At 43.3% G+C, this 12,965-nt stretch overlaps 1 long non-coding RNA gene across 1 annotated transcript in view; it reads left to right on the top strand.

Moving 5' to 3' along the window:
- LOC146802452 (uncharacterized) overlaps positions 1 to 12,965 on the top strand; it is a 78,159-nt gene that overhangs the window by 16,605 nt on the left and 48,589 nt on the right. The gene's annotated exons all lie outside the window — the stretch shown is intronic.

The following is a 12,965-nucleotide window of genomic DNA, read 5'->3' as shown; positions in this document are numbered from 1 at the left end:
TCTACTTGGCACTAGATGGAACCGGGCCTGGCTCGTCAGTGTCCTCTGCTGGTTCTTGTCCCTATGGGCAGAGTTTCCCTTGGGTTTGTTAGAGAAGTCTGATCCTAAGGGTTTAATTGGCCACATTTCTTTCATTGGCCATGGAGGTGGTTCAGAACATTGGGTTACATTTTGATAAAGAACTGTTTTGTCACACAATGTTTTTCTATTACTAAAGTGGCTTACTTTCACCTGCACAACCTATGAACAAAGTGCCCTTTTTGAGGAATCAAACACAAAATTGCATTAGTTGGCGTTATTAGTTTTTCAAGTCTTGCCTGGTGTATAGCAGCCTATCTTGATGTCTCACAATCTCTGGGAGATTTAGGTTGGTCATTTTGGCCATTCAGGTCAAATTAAGAGCGCTATGCATGGCTGTAAGAAATTAGGCTATTATCGAGAGTGGTGGAAGCCTCACTCAGATAGCAAACACAATCCTTGTCAAGGTGAACAACAGAAAATCACATTTACCTGTGTTTAACCCTCTGCTGGCTTGGCATAAAACGAGTCAGATTTAACTAAGAGGAAATGTTTAAAGTATTTATGCAGCACTGAAACAGTAATAAAGTGAAAACACAACACAAGAAAAATGCCACACCTGTTTAGAAAAACAGTACAATTTAATGAATACAATGACACCAAAATGACAAAAATCCAATCATTCAAACTAGATATATGAGTTTTTAAAGTTTTGTGTGAGAATAGCTCCAAAAATTGCAAAGCACCACTTGCGGTTCTCTGGTCGAGCTGGACCAGGGGAAAATCACAAGTTGAAACTAACTGCGATGGAGCACTGGTTAGATAAAGCGACAAGGTTAGTCCCACTGAAGTGTTACATTCTCAAGTTCTGATTGAAGAGCGCAGTTCATGTTGCCAGGGGCCACAATGAGGAGGCTGTTGGCACAAGGAGCAGTTCGGGTGGTACCTGCAGTAGCATGGAGAGATAGTCGGAGCTGAAGAGTCACTTTGGTGGTCAATGTGGGCTGGCACTGTCATAACTGCCACAGTCCCTGTCACAGTCAGCAGCAAGGGCGGAGCTCCACTCCTATAAAAATCCTCGTTCGGACAGGAGGAGTGTTTCGCTTTAAGCTCTTGCGAGCGTGTCCTTCCTGTCTGGGTTCACGCCTGTACTTCTGGGTCACGGCAGCAGCGTCCGCAACTTCGACCCCCGGCTCCTCACGTCAGGCACTCCTTCTCGTTGCTCTACTTGGCTCCGCTTACCTCTGTGGGGCCTCTCCTGCAAAACAAACACAAGAACACAAAGAATCCTTACTAAGGCAGTAACGCTCTTGCGCTTCTGTGTGTGACAGACGTTTGCAAATGATTAGCAAAGCATATACTTATCTGAAGGAATCTTGTGGCAAACATGAGCATCTGCGTTTCTTTGGGGGCATATGTCTTGATTGTATAAAATCATTGAAGTCAGCATTACAAACTCCTGAAGTAAGTAAGTGCATTATGCTCAGTCCTTCTTGGCTGTAAGAAATCAGCACAGTCAGTAGCATGAACTCCTGAAGTAAGGAGGCACATTATGCTCAGTCCTTCTGACTGTATACTCCCATAGCAGCCAGCATCATGAACTCCTGAATTTTAAAGAGCTGAGTTTGGTTTAGCCTGCACCTTTTTGCATATTCCTTACCTTATCTTTGACTGATTCATTTGAGTCAGCCTTGATTATTTTTGGGGCTAATAGCTATTTTTCTAGATTACCTATACTGGTAAGCACTACTTATATTACATCATTTCACACAGAATCAATGTACCCTCAGTGATTTTCTCTCTCTGTTCTTTTTATGCAGAATTGTTTATTGATTCCTGAATACACTTTTATTGGACACTAGTGGAAGAGGGGAACAAACCAGGTAGACATCATTGATATGTGATTAGTAGTTAGCTATGGTTATGTTTGTGTTTCATTATACCTTAGAGTAGGTTATTGACAATACTTTGTTTATAGGATCACCAGTGATGTATCTTTGCTGCCCAGGTCGTGCCGAGGGACCCTCTTCAGCTTTCTCTTCCCCTTGTTTCCCCTCTTCCCCCTGCTCACTGGTCCTGCTGAGTTGGGACCTATTCTTCAGTCTCCTGTCTGTTTTTCCCGTGGAGACTTCAGGTGAGTCTTAATAGTTACGGTCAGCGCAAAGAGCAGGTCTCACTGGGACTTCATGTTGTTGGCCATCTTAGATGCTCAATTTTGAAGTGAAGAGTAGGTCCTGCTGGAAGTTCATGCTGTCAGTCGTCATGGGCGGTTGCTTTTCGGCACATAGAGGTCAATCTGTAGACGCAAGGAGCCCAAAAGTCTGAATCTTCAATGTACATTCAAGAGGAGCCCACACTGATGCCAGACAAGCGCCCAGGACCTGGGGGGCACCTCTTGGGAACCAGGACTAACTCCAGAAGACTCCAGCAGCAGGGCTCAGGCAAGTCCAGACAGTTGATGCTGGTCAGATGTCTAGTTGCAGGGAGGCCTCTGGAAGCTTGGTGCATTCCTGTAGCTCATACATGAGTTCAGTCAACTGACCCCTGGAATCACTCTAGAGAGCTGTGGTTCAAGGCAAGTAGGTCCAATCTCCCTTCTTCAGACAGCAAGACAGTCCTTCTTTTGAATAATCTTTCACAGGCCTAGGAGTGTTCTGGTGAGAGTTTCTGAAGTTGTCACTTTTATACCTCATGCCAGCCTTTGCGTATGAAAATTCCCTGACCTACCTCCAAGATCGGTTCTGGTTATTCCTTACTCTTCCCCTTGGACCTGGCTCCAAACTGTCTATGGTGACAAAGGCAAGTACAGGCCTGGTGTCAGGTTTGTTTATGTGTGCTGCAGGCAGGACTTTGAAGTGAAATCAGGGCAGGGTACAGTTTCTCACCTCCCACCCTTTCACGAAAACCCACTTCCATCACACCTCAGCATTCTTTGCTCTCATGTCTGAAACAAATACAAATCCCACAACAGGAGAGCCATCATGAAGACTGGTAGAAAGCCATCGTTGGGTTGGGCAGAAAAATGTAAAATTCCTAAAACTGTCATTTTAAAAATTGTAACTTAAAATCCAACTTTATCATTAAGGAGGATTTTAAATTACAATTCATTTGAGTTGAAACATAATTTCTCTATCTGCACCCAATCTGAAGTTAGCAATTATTAAGTACAATAAGGTAACCTAGTGTTAGTCTCTGGGAGAGATAGCTTTACAGCAAAAAAAGTGGCATTTTCTATATAGCAAGTTAAAATCTGACTGAACTGTCAAAGAGGATTTTAAATAGCAATTTAAAAGAAAGGAGGAACACACTCAGGTTTCTCTTCAAAATGTTTTTTTTTTACTTTTACTAAAGATTTCCGTGGAGATGAACAAATATTTCTCTAGCTATTCCCTAACTGAAGTTAGCACTCATTAAGCGTTACAAGCTAAGCCGGTGTTCGTCTATGGGAAAGATAGCCTTACAACAGTGAAAAATGACTTTGAAGTGTTCCACTGCCAGGAGATGCAAAATTTAAGTACACATGTTCTATTATTTTTTTAAATACCATGCACCCTGCTCTATGAGCTTTAATGGCATACTTTAGGGATAACTTATAAATATGAAAAAGGAAGGTTCAGACCTGGCAAAAGGTTTATTTTGCCAGGGCAAAATGTCAGTTTAAAATTGCAAAACAGTCTGCCATGGCGGGCCTGAGACATGTTTCATTGTACACTTTAGTGGGTGGCACAATGTGTGCTGAAGCTCACTTTTAGGATTTAATGTACACACCTTAGTTACAGGCAGTGCCATACATTACAAGTAACTCAAACATACCAATCAGGTGTAGGCCAATTTTACAATGTTTTCAAGGCAGAACACAGGGACATTCCCACCAGTTAGCAAGGAAGAAGTGCACAGAGCCGCAAAAGCCAACATAAATGGGTTTATCAAAAGAAAGGCAAAGGAAGCACAAATTCTGGAGTGATCCTGAAGAGAGGGGCAGACTCAGCAGTTGCTTGTAAAGTGGTGCAAGTATTGACCCAGAGTTACCTGCAAATTTCATTTTTAAGCTACAGTGATGGCTGCATTTTGCAGAGGAGCCACCTTATCTAGTAACCAAGCAGGGCCTAATGAGCATAGATATAAAAAGCTTGTGCTGGCCTGTACCATACAGTTGAAGTAGCTCCTTGTTTTAAAAAAAGAGCTGAAAAGTTACTACTTGATCTGGACAAATCTGTGAATACTTACTTTTATCTGTGATGTCGTTTTGAGAAATTTTGGTATTTGGAATATGTTGTTTTCTTGACGTATCTGTTTTACAGCCTGTCGGGATTAAAGTATTGAAAATAGAATGTATGTTTCTAGGGGGCTCGTTGTTTTAAAGATTACATTTTTAAATATGTCCATGTTGCAAATCTTATCAAAAATCATACAATGAGTAATACTTCCTGAATCATAGTTGCTTAATCATAGCTTATATTAGCAGTGACCACCTGTCTTATATATTTGACAAATAAAGAAAAACAAGGAGAGGAGTAGAGAGGTACCACTCAGCGAGTGGTGGAGGTGGATACTTCCTCCCAGTCAGTTGTACATAAACAAAGGGATCCACCCACGGGTACAAGAGATCACTCGATTACTCAATATGTATCCCACGGTCGTGGAGAATACACATTAGTTGTTTAAATACCCCTCACACACCAAAAGGGCCCTTGGTGTCATGCTTCATCATAGGGGTCTTCCTGCCCCTCTACGGGACAGGGCGTGCTACGACCTACGTTTACGCGGGAGCACTGTTGTTGGTGAGACAGCTATGTGTGATGCAGGGGTGTGAGAGGAAGGGTCAGGAGTGAATAAGGAGTGAATTAAAAAATACCTGGCTCTCAGGTCTAGGAAAATTTATTCTGCCGGTCGAGCTGGTATTATTAAAAGGTGGGGTAAGGAGGGTGTAAGCCTCAATGAGCTATATCTCCTAGTGGTGTCGACATGTTTCGAAGCTTCCCCATGCTTCTTCGTCAGGACCTTAAGGATCCCTTCCTGCCACTAACTGTGTTGTGTTAATAACAAAGATTTTGAGAAAAAAATGATATGTAAAAGGAAGTAAATAGCCTCCACGATATCAATGCCTTAATAGGTCTTACATAGTCCTATTAACCTAGAGGGAATAAAAGACGTATTAATTACGTAGGAAGTAATTCAATCCATTGTGTGAGTACGGTGATCTGTAAAAAAAGGTGAAGAGTACTGGTCTCTTAACGCTATCCGTAACGTTATCACGTGATCTGTGATGAAGGCACTGTGTGACAAATGGACATATAACATTAAACATAACACACACACAACAAAAAGCACACACTCTATTCAAAAGGGGGACTAGTTCAATGTATATCCATGCCAGAATAAAAATCCCCACAAAAGTATGGACATACTTGCTAACAGGAAATAAGTAACCTCATGAGCTCGTGAACCGAGTGGTGGGCGTGCCAAGTAGGCTACCTGCATGAAGAGAGGAACAGGAGAGGAAAAAGTGGGCCAACGATCAAAATATCAGCGTTGTCAAGATGTTACCTAATTCTCACAGAAGCGCCATACTCACGACTCAAGGGATCAGTGTCCCGCCAAATCAACCACCCCGGTTGGCTCCGTCGATAGAACTGAATCGGAGGGCGCCCGTTTTAAATAGCTACATCAATTAGTGTAATTGCGCCAAAGAGGTAAACGCCCAATGCGCGCTGATTCTGCAAACGGAGACCCGGAATTTGACACCTGAAAGGCATTAAATAATGGAGGCAAACATTAGGTATTATTTAAAAACTCTCAGTAATTCTCTGTCAATGAAAATCGTTCTGGCAGATGGGATACTCAGATTTCTTAATACTACAGAGCATTAGAAACAGTTTTAATAATTGGTGGGTGCTGCATTGCTAATCCCACTAACTTATGGAACTATCTCTAGCAGCCTTTTTCTGCTAAAGGAGGGAAATGACAATTACTGTTGGAAATAAGGGGGCATATTTATCATACTTTCAGACAAAGGAAAGCCACCTTGCTCCACTGCACTGAGCTGTGTGCAAGGGAAAAGAAAAAGAACAGATGATAGACAGGATGCTGAAAAAATCAAACATTCACTCCTAGTCACAGATCTGGGTTTAATGCATTGTTTTTGTGCTCACCATGTCACCCCAGTTTGGAACAAGCCATATACAAATCAGTCTTGGCCCTGCTCCCTAGGGATAACAGTCCAGCCTGAACTACCACGCCTGGCCCTTCCTTGTCCGGAAACGAGCATCCTGGGACCATTTTCGTGGTATCACCACTTATCAACCAGGTTAGCTTGAATCCAGTGGCACAGTGAGCATGGGACCCAAGTCTGGTCATACCCTTCTCGCTTAGGGTGACGAAAGCAATAAGAACAGAAGAGATAAGGAATGCTGAACAAATCAAACATTCACACCCAGTCACAGATCTGGGTTCAATCCATTGTTTTTTGCTCTCCTTGCCAGCCCAGTTTGGACCCAGCCATATGCCAATCAATCTTGATCCTGCTCCCCATAGAACAGTCCATCCCGAACTGCCAGGCCAGGTCCTCCCTGGACCAGAAACAAGCATCCTGGGACTTGTTTATGGTTATCTCTCTTCATCAGCCAGGCTAGCTTGAATCCAGTGGCACCGTCAACACGGGACCCACGTCTGGGCATACCTTACCCTCTTAGGGTGACAAAAGCAAAAAGAACAGATGTTGGGCTTCTGTCTATGATCTGTTCGTTTTGAAAGGAAAAATACAGGAATTCGCCATATTTAACATCATATGGTGCATTCCTGCCCTGTCCTTCTGCTGGCACACTTTTGACGGCCTAGTGTCAACGCAGGCACCCATGCACCATGGTGCAAGGGTGCTTGCATTGTAAGCAGGAAAGTTTTGGTGAAGCAAGGCATATCTTCCTGCACAAAAATAATCATGAGAGGCAATCTCCTCTTTCTATGTGTACTGCAGAAAGCAGCACACATAGAAAGAGGAAAAAACGAGGTGAAACAAAAGTATTTCTCCTCATTATGTCTCCCCTGAGGAGGCATAAGATATTGATTCATTTCCGGGTCTACCACTAATTGTAAATCTGGGAATACATCAAAATCCATGGCTGGATTTGTGAGGACACCCTCACTTCACCAATGGAACGTCTCCCTGGGACAGAGTAACACAAGGCAAGGATTTGCACTTCTTGAGCTACTCCAAGTTTATTAAGCCATGCAGGGCCATGCAAGGTGGCCTTGTGCGGCTTGATAAATCTGACTTTGGTGTTGAGTCGCCTTTGCACCCCCTTGCGTGGCTCAAGGGCAACGCAACACTGTGATAAATATGGGTCAAGGTTTTCACCTTTCCTTTTTCAAAACCTGCAGTAATAGTCTACAAATGTCCGTTGGTAATGTTGATGCTATCCATGCCATTTCTTCATTATTATTTATCGGCTTGTCCTACATCGGGCCTAATGAGCTGATTAACCAGTCTTAACAGGGATACTCACATAAAGACTGCCTCATGGAGGAACTTGCAAGACCTTGACCCTTATTCTGAAACACACTATTGCCTTCAGCAGAACACAATGTAAGATACCCTTTTCTTTTAAAAACATACCTATGATATTCTTACCCCCTAGAGCTCACTTTGGGGTTTATTCTGTTTTCATATTTGTGAGAAGATTCGCAGGTCATGAACAGCAGAGCCTATTGACTGTCCGCACCCTCTCCAGAGTGTAGTTCTGCCCATACGTGAAGAAGCACAAAAAACAGGAATGGTAGAGGGAGAGATGATACAGCCGACGCATCTCGGTTACATGAGGTACATGTCTCTTAGACTTCAGTAAATTCTCAATAATATTCTTTTGGACTGAAAGTCATGGACTGGTTAAGCATACATGATAGGCACATGAAACAAAGACTTACTATGGTTCACAGACAATAGTAGAGTAATAGCAATGAAAATGGTTGTTGTTTGGTAGCATACCAACTTCAGAGTGGTAGGTTGTAGTGTATCTAAGCAGATGTAGTGGAAGCCGGTACCAGCAGTAATAAACTTCAGGGCGATAGTAAACCTGGCAGTCAGGTAACAGGGAATGAAGGAACAAACAAATAAAAAAAAAACACAGACAAATCTAAAGTCAGGCAAAGGGTTAGTGATCTGAGAGAACCTAGCAAGGAACAAAGGGGCTGATTATGATGGCAGGCAGACGAGTGTCAAACCACCATCCTGTCAGGAATGGGACTGTGCCGACAGGATGTCGGGGTCCCGCGAGGGAAATTACGATCTGACCACCGTGGAGGCGGTTGTAAACATGCCTCCTAGCATTGAGACTTCTGCTGCTAGGAGGCATGTTTGTGAACATCCCTGCACCATGTGGCAGGAACCATAGGTGCCCCCCCGGGCCATTACAGGAGAGCCTGGATGAAAAGGGGGTTAACCACCATGAAAATGTCGGTAGAAGATGGACATTGTAATCCCTATGGCAGTGCCTGAGCAGGCACCGCCACTATTGTTCGGATTGCAGTCCCTCTGATGATGCGTGACAGAGGGTCTCTTCACCCACCCACCATCTACCCGCCATCGTAATGCGGTGGGCGGTCCTGCAGGGTCTGATGGCGTTGGGATCGCTACTGATGGCCTGGAAGTGGCAGTCCCACCGCCATCGTAATCCGGCCCAAAATAACAGATGTCAGGTACAGACCAACGGTGAACGAACTGGAATGAAAGCAACAGAGCAAATACAACACAAAAAGTTGTCCAGCTCCATCCGTAGAGAAGTGAAGTCTTTTTAAAGCACCACTGCCGTTCATGAGCTGGAAGTCTCTCTCCATGACCTTCCCATGACAGTAGTCCTGACACCATAGCTGCCAAGGGCTGGTCTGCCATAGTCTCACAAGATATCAGATGCTAAAGGCAGATGAGACAGCAATATTAGAAATACTGCATTTTGTGACAGCAAATAAAAAAGTTAAATATATTACACATTCCTCATTTATGGTACAGCAAGGAATTTATCAAAATTATATTTCAGTGCCAGTATTCATCATGCTTGTTTATATTATTCTTGATAACTTTAACTCTCATTCATAATTGTTATACATTAACAATAATTTCCATTTGTTTCCATCTGCAGTCATATTATTTTTTATTTCATTACATTTTCCATTGCATCTAATATTTACACTGTAGTTGCAGATCCATTTCCAGGTCCCATCAGTCAGGAATAATACATTGATTCTCATCCTTAACAAGATTGATCTAACATGGGGAGATGCCATCTTAGGGGTCGATTACGATGTTGTTCGGAATGGTTCAAATCGGCATTCGATTCATCCGAATCTGATTCAGAACCCGCCTTTCCGACTGACTCAGACACTTTTCCCAACAACCGATTACGATGGTTGGAAACGTTTGAACTGTTTGACTCAGTTCCAAAAGGCACTGGGAGTAACCAAGTCGGTCCGAGCCGAATCATAGCGGTCTACGGACCGCGTTTCCAGCCGAGTGATTAGAATGTCAGATTCGGACAGCTTTCTGAATCGGTTGTGCCGACACGGATCGGCTGTCGGAATCTAACTTTGGGGGGCCATAGCAGGTCCCCCTTTATCCCTCTGAATTGCATGCACTGCACTGTGTGGCAGGCACCATGGGGTCCCCGCCACAGGGTGCAAGGTTTTCCCCAGCCACCCCTTTTGTCAATGGGAGCCTATGTTCTCATTCAGAGCACAGGCTCCCTTTGAAGTCAATACAAGTCTGACCGAACGATGTCCAGAAGCATCATAATCGTTGGGTTGGACTTGCAGAACCCGATTCGTTCGGAAACGATTCTGAAACCGATTCGGTCGGAATGATTTCCATAAGATCTCGTAATCGACCCCATAGTTAGATATGATTCATTGTGTAAGTACTATTTATATACAATCAATATCAACATGAACAACCATGATTTTGTTTTCTTCCTGTCTTCTTGGAAATCTATTTCCATCTTTTTTTGCTTTACTTGCACTTCCTTTCAAAGTTCGGAAGAAAAGCTTACCCATTGCATCTTCATTATCATCATCTTTTAATGAGAACTTTGTGTGTCAACACTGTATGCTTGTATGGGATCTTCCACCTTGCCACAAGTTTGCATTTCTAATATGCCCTTACCACCATAGATATACTAGAAATATTATATTTGCAAATTGTAAGGTATTATCCCTATAATGGTTATCGTGCAACAGACATAATTAGTATGCCTGAGTAGGCATGTTAAAACATTTTGCTTCCCATTCACTCCTTTCTTCTGATCCTCACAGTATAGTACAGCAACTAGCCTTTGCCTAACAGAAGCCATTTTATATTATTTTTGCAGTTGTACTACAGACACAATGGATGCCACCATTTGCTACAAAGAATTCACAATTGACATGTCTTTTGAGCTGACAAGTAACAGCAAGTGGGTATCAATGTTTTTTTTTGTGAGAAGGGTTGTTAGTGCTGCACATCCCTGCAGAGGCCTTCATACCTAGAAGAAGCATAATTCTGTATTTTCTCTTCTGTTGAAGCAGATTTATTCTGTCCTTTTTCCTTATTGAAAAATCTCAAAGGGTGGCAAGGAACCAGTTTCACTTAGATCCACTTTTGTTCCCATGAGGAGTCCCTCAGGGCTCTTCTCTGAGCCGCACCTTGTTCAATCTTTATGTGTCCCCACTGGCTAAGCTTGTTCGTTCCTTCAGGTGAAAGGCAGTGTGATATGCCGATGATACTCAGAACATTGTGTCAATCAGTGAGAGACCAATGATATTGCAGTCAATTTTATTCTCTGCATGAAGGCTTTAGCATGTTGGATGGCCAAGAATGTTCTTAAACTGAATGGAGAGGAGCCAGAGGTACTTCTCTTTGGAGGTCATTCCTCTATTTGGAACAGCAATTGGTAGCTAGACATACTATGTATGCCTTCGACTCAAGTGGACACTGTTAAAGATCTAGGTGTCCTTCTGGATAGCAAGCTGTCTATGGACCGCAAGTTAATGGCACAGTCTCAACCTGTTTCTGGACCATTAGAATGCTGAGGAAGATATTCCTGTTTATGGCCCTCCCAACCCGAAAGCATGTTGCTCTTGCCCTGGTTTCCACGGGGATAGATTACTGGAATGTGATCTATCTTGTGGCCAACAAGTTAACTCTTGCAAAGTTGCAACTTGTGCAGAATACAATTGCAAGGCTCACTCATGCTGCACATTCCAAAACAGCATTCGGTGTCGAAAGGACTCTAAGATCTCTACTGGCTACCCGTAGAGAAACATGTCCAGTTTAAGATCTTATATACGGTGCACAAAGCACTCCATATGGAAAATGCAGCAGATATTAAATCCATGTTCAAATGGTATTTACCTGCTATAAATCTCCACTCCAAAATTGGATTATACTCCTGAGAGTCCGGAAGAAGAAATAGGAGGGCAGAACTATCTCAGATGCTGTGGAACCGCTGTGGAATACTCTTCCATGCCATCTAACATCCCTGAAGAGGCATCTCACTTTTAGAAAAGCCTTAAAAATCTGGTTGTTTACTCGATAACAAAGGCACAGTATAATTTGAAGTACACTATCAGTTCACTATGCGGCTTGGCAATGCTACAGCATCCAGGGGCTTTTGTGCACTTTATAAATGCTGTTCATTTCATTTCAATCTGTTGGCCTAATTACTAAATACCCCTAACTGGCGAGATGAGAAGGTGAACGCACAAAAGTCTAACTCACTGACTTTAATGATCCAGCTACCAGTAACAGATGATACATTTTGGGAAGACAATAGTGGGTGCAACCTTGCTGCAACTACACTTAAGTATGAATTCAGTACTTGAATTACTGTTCACAATGCTTTTGTGGTGACAATGGACCCAACATCCCAACCAAAGAAAGTAATAAACAGAAATAGCCAATTGAGAAATCCTTAATTGTTATAATAATCGTTTTACTTATACTAGCTGGTGTTAACTGGAATTTTTTTTTTTTACTAGAAGTAGTATACATGGTGTGTACACTTCTCACCGTTTAAAGGCAAGAGGCAAATTATGGGTCAGTACAGGAGGTGGGAATTAAAACTCCTGATTTCTTTGGGCACGGCGAGACCTTTGGTGAACTGGTTTTACGGATCGCTGTCTAAGATGTCTCGTGACCCTCTGTTGAAGTTGGGTCAGAGATGGGGGGGGGGATCCTAGAACAGGAACTCCCCGTCTCAGACTGGAATAAGATCCTAGCTTACCCCAAGAAGGTCTCTTGGAACACAAGATTAAAGTACACGCAGTTTAATTACCTACATATGACATATATGACCCCCCACAGAATTCAGGTAATATATGGCGGTGACCCACACTGTTGCAAGAGATACAATTATGCAGGTGCAGACTTCATTCATATGACTTGGAAATGTATGGAACTGAGTCCCTTCTGGGATGCAGTGATGGATGCCTTAGAGAACACACTGAGGCAGGCTCTTGACACCACTGTCTAGGTGTCTCTGCTGGGGCTGTTTCCACAGCCACCGAAGCATAAAGTGGGACTTGATTCATTGACTTGGCTCTGGCTTTAGCCAAAATAAGGATAGCAATGGCCTGGAAGTCCAGCTGTGGACCTGCGGTAGGGACCTGGGTGAGGGATGTAATCCAATGGGCTGTAGCAGAGGGACGGGTTCCGTTTCGGGAGAAGTCCTGGTGGTTAAGGTGGCACCCCAGAGCGAGCAGGATGCTGATCAGGTAGAAGAGGGGACACTAATACAAACACAGTGAGTGGCAAATGGGTAAATTATAACTGGCCATTGTGAGTGAGACAGACCACATTTAATAAGTCCTATACAGCCTGGCACTGAAACTGGTTACCAAGACCCGACCTCTCACTGGACCCAGTGTACTCCTGCCAGTATTTAGGGGCAGCTAACAGACACAGGAGATGTGACCTGGTTGCTTGG

The sequence above is a fragment of the Triturus cristatus genome, chromosome 8 (assembly GCF_964204655.1).
Source record: "Triturus cristatus chromosome 8, aTriCri1.1, whole genome shotgun sequence".
In the NCBI taxonomy this organism is placed as follows: domain Eukaryota; kingdom Metazoa; phylum Chordata; class Amphibia; order Caudata; family Salamandridae; genus Triturus; species Triturus cristatus.
Note: the sequence above shows the minus strand (reverse complement) of the source record. Positions and strands in the feature narration are given on the sequence as shown.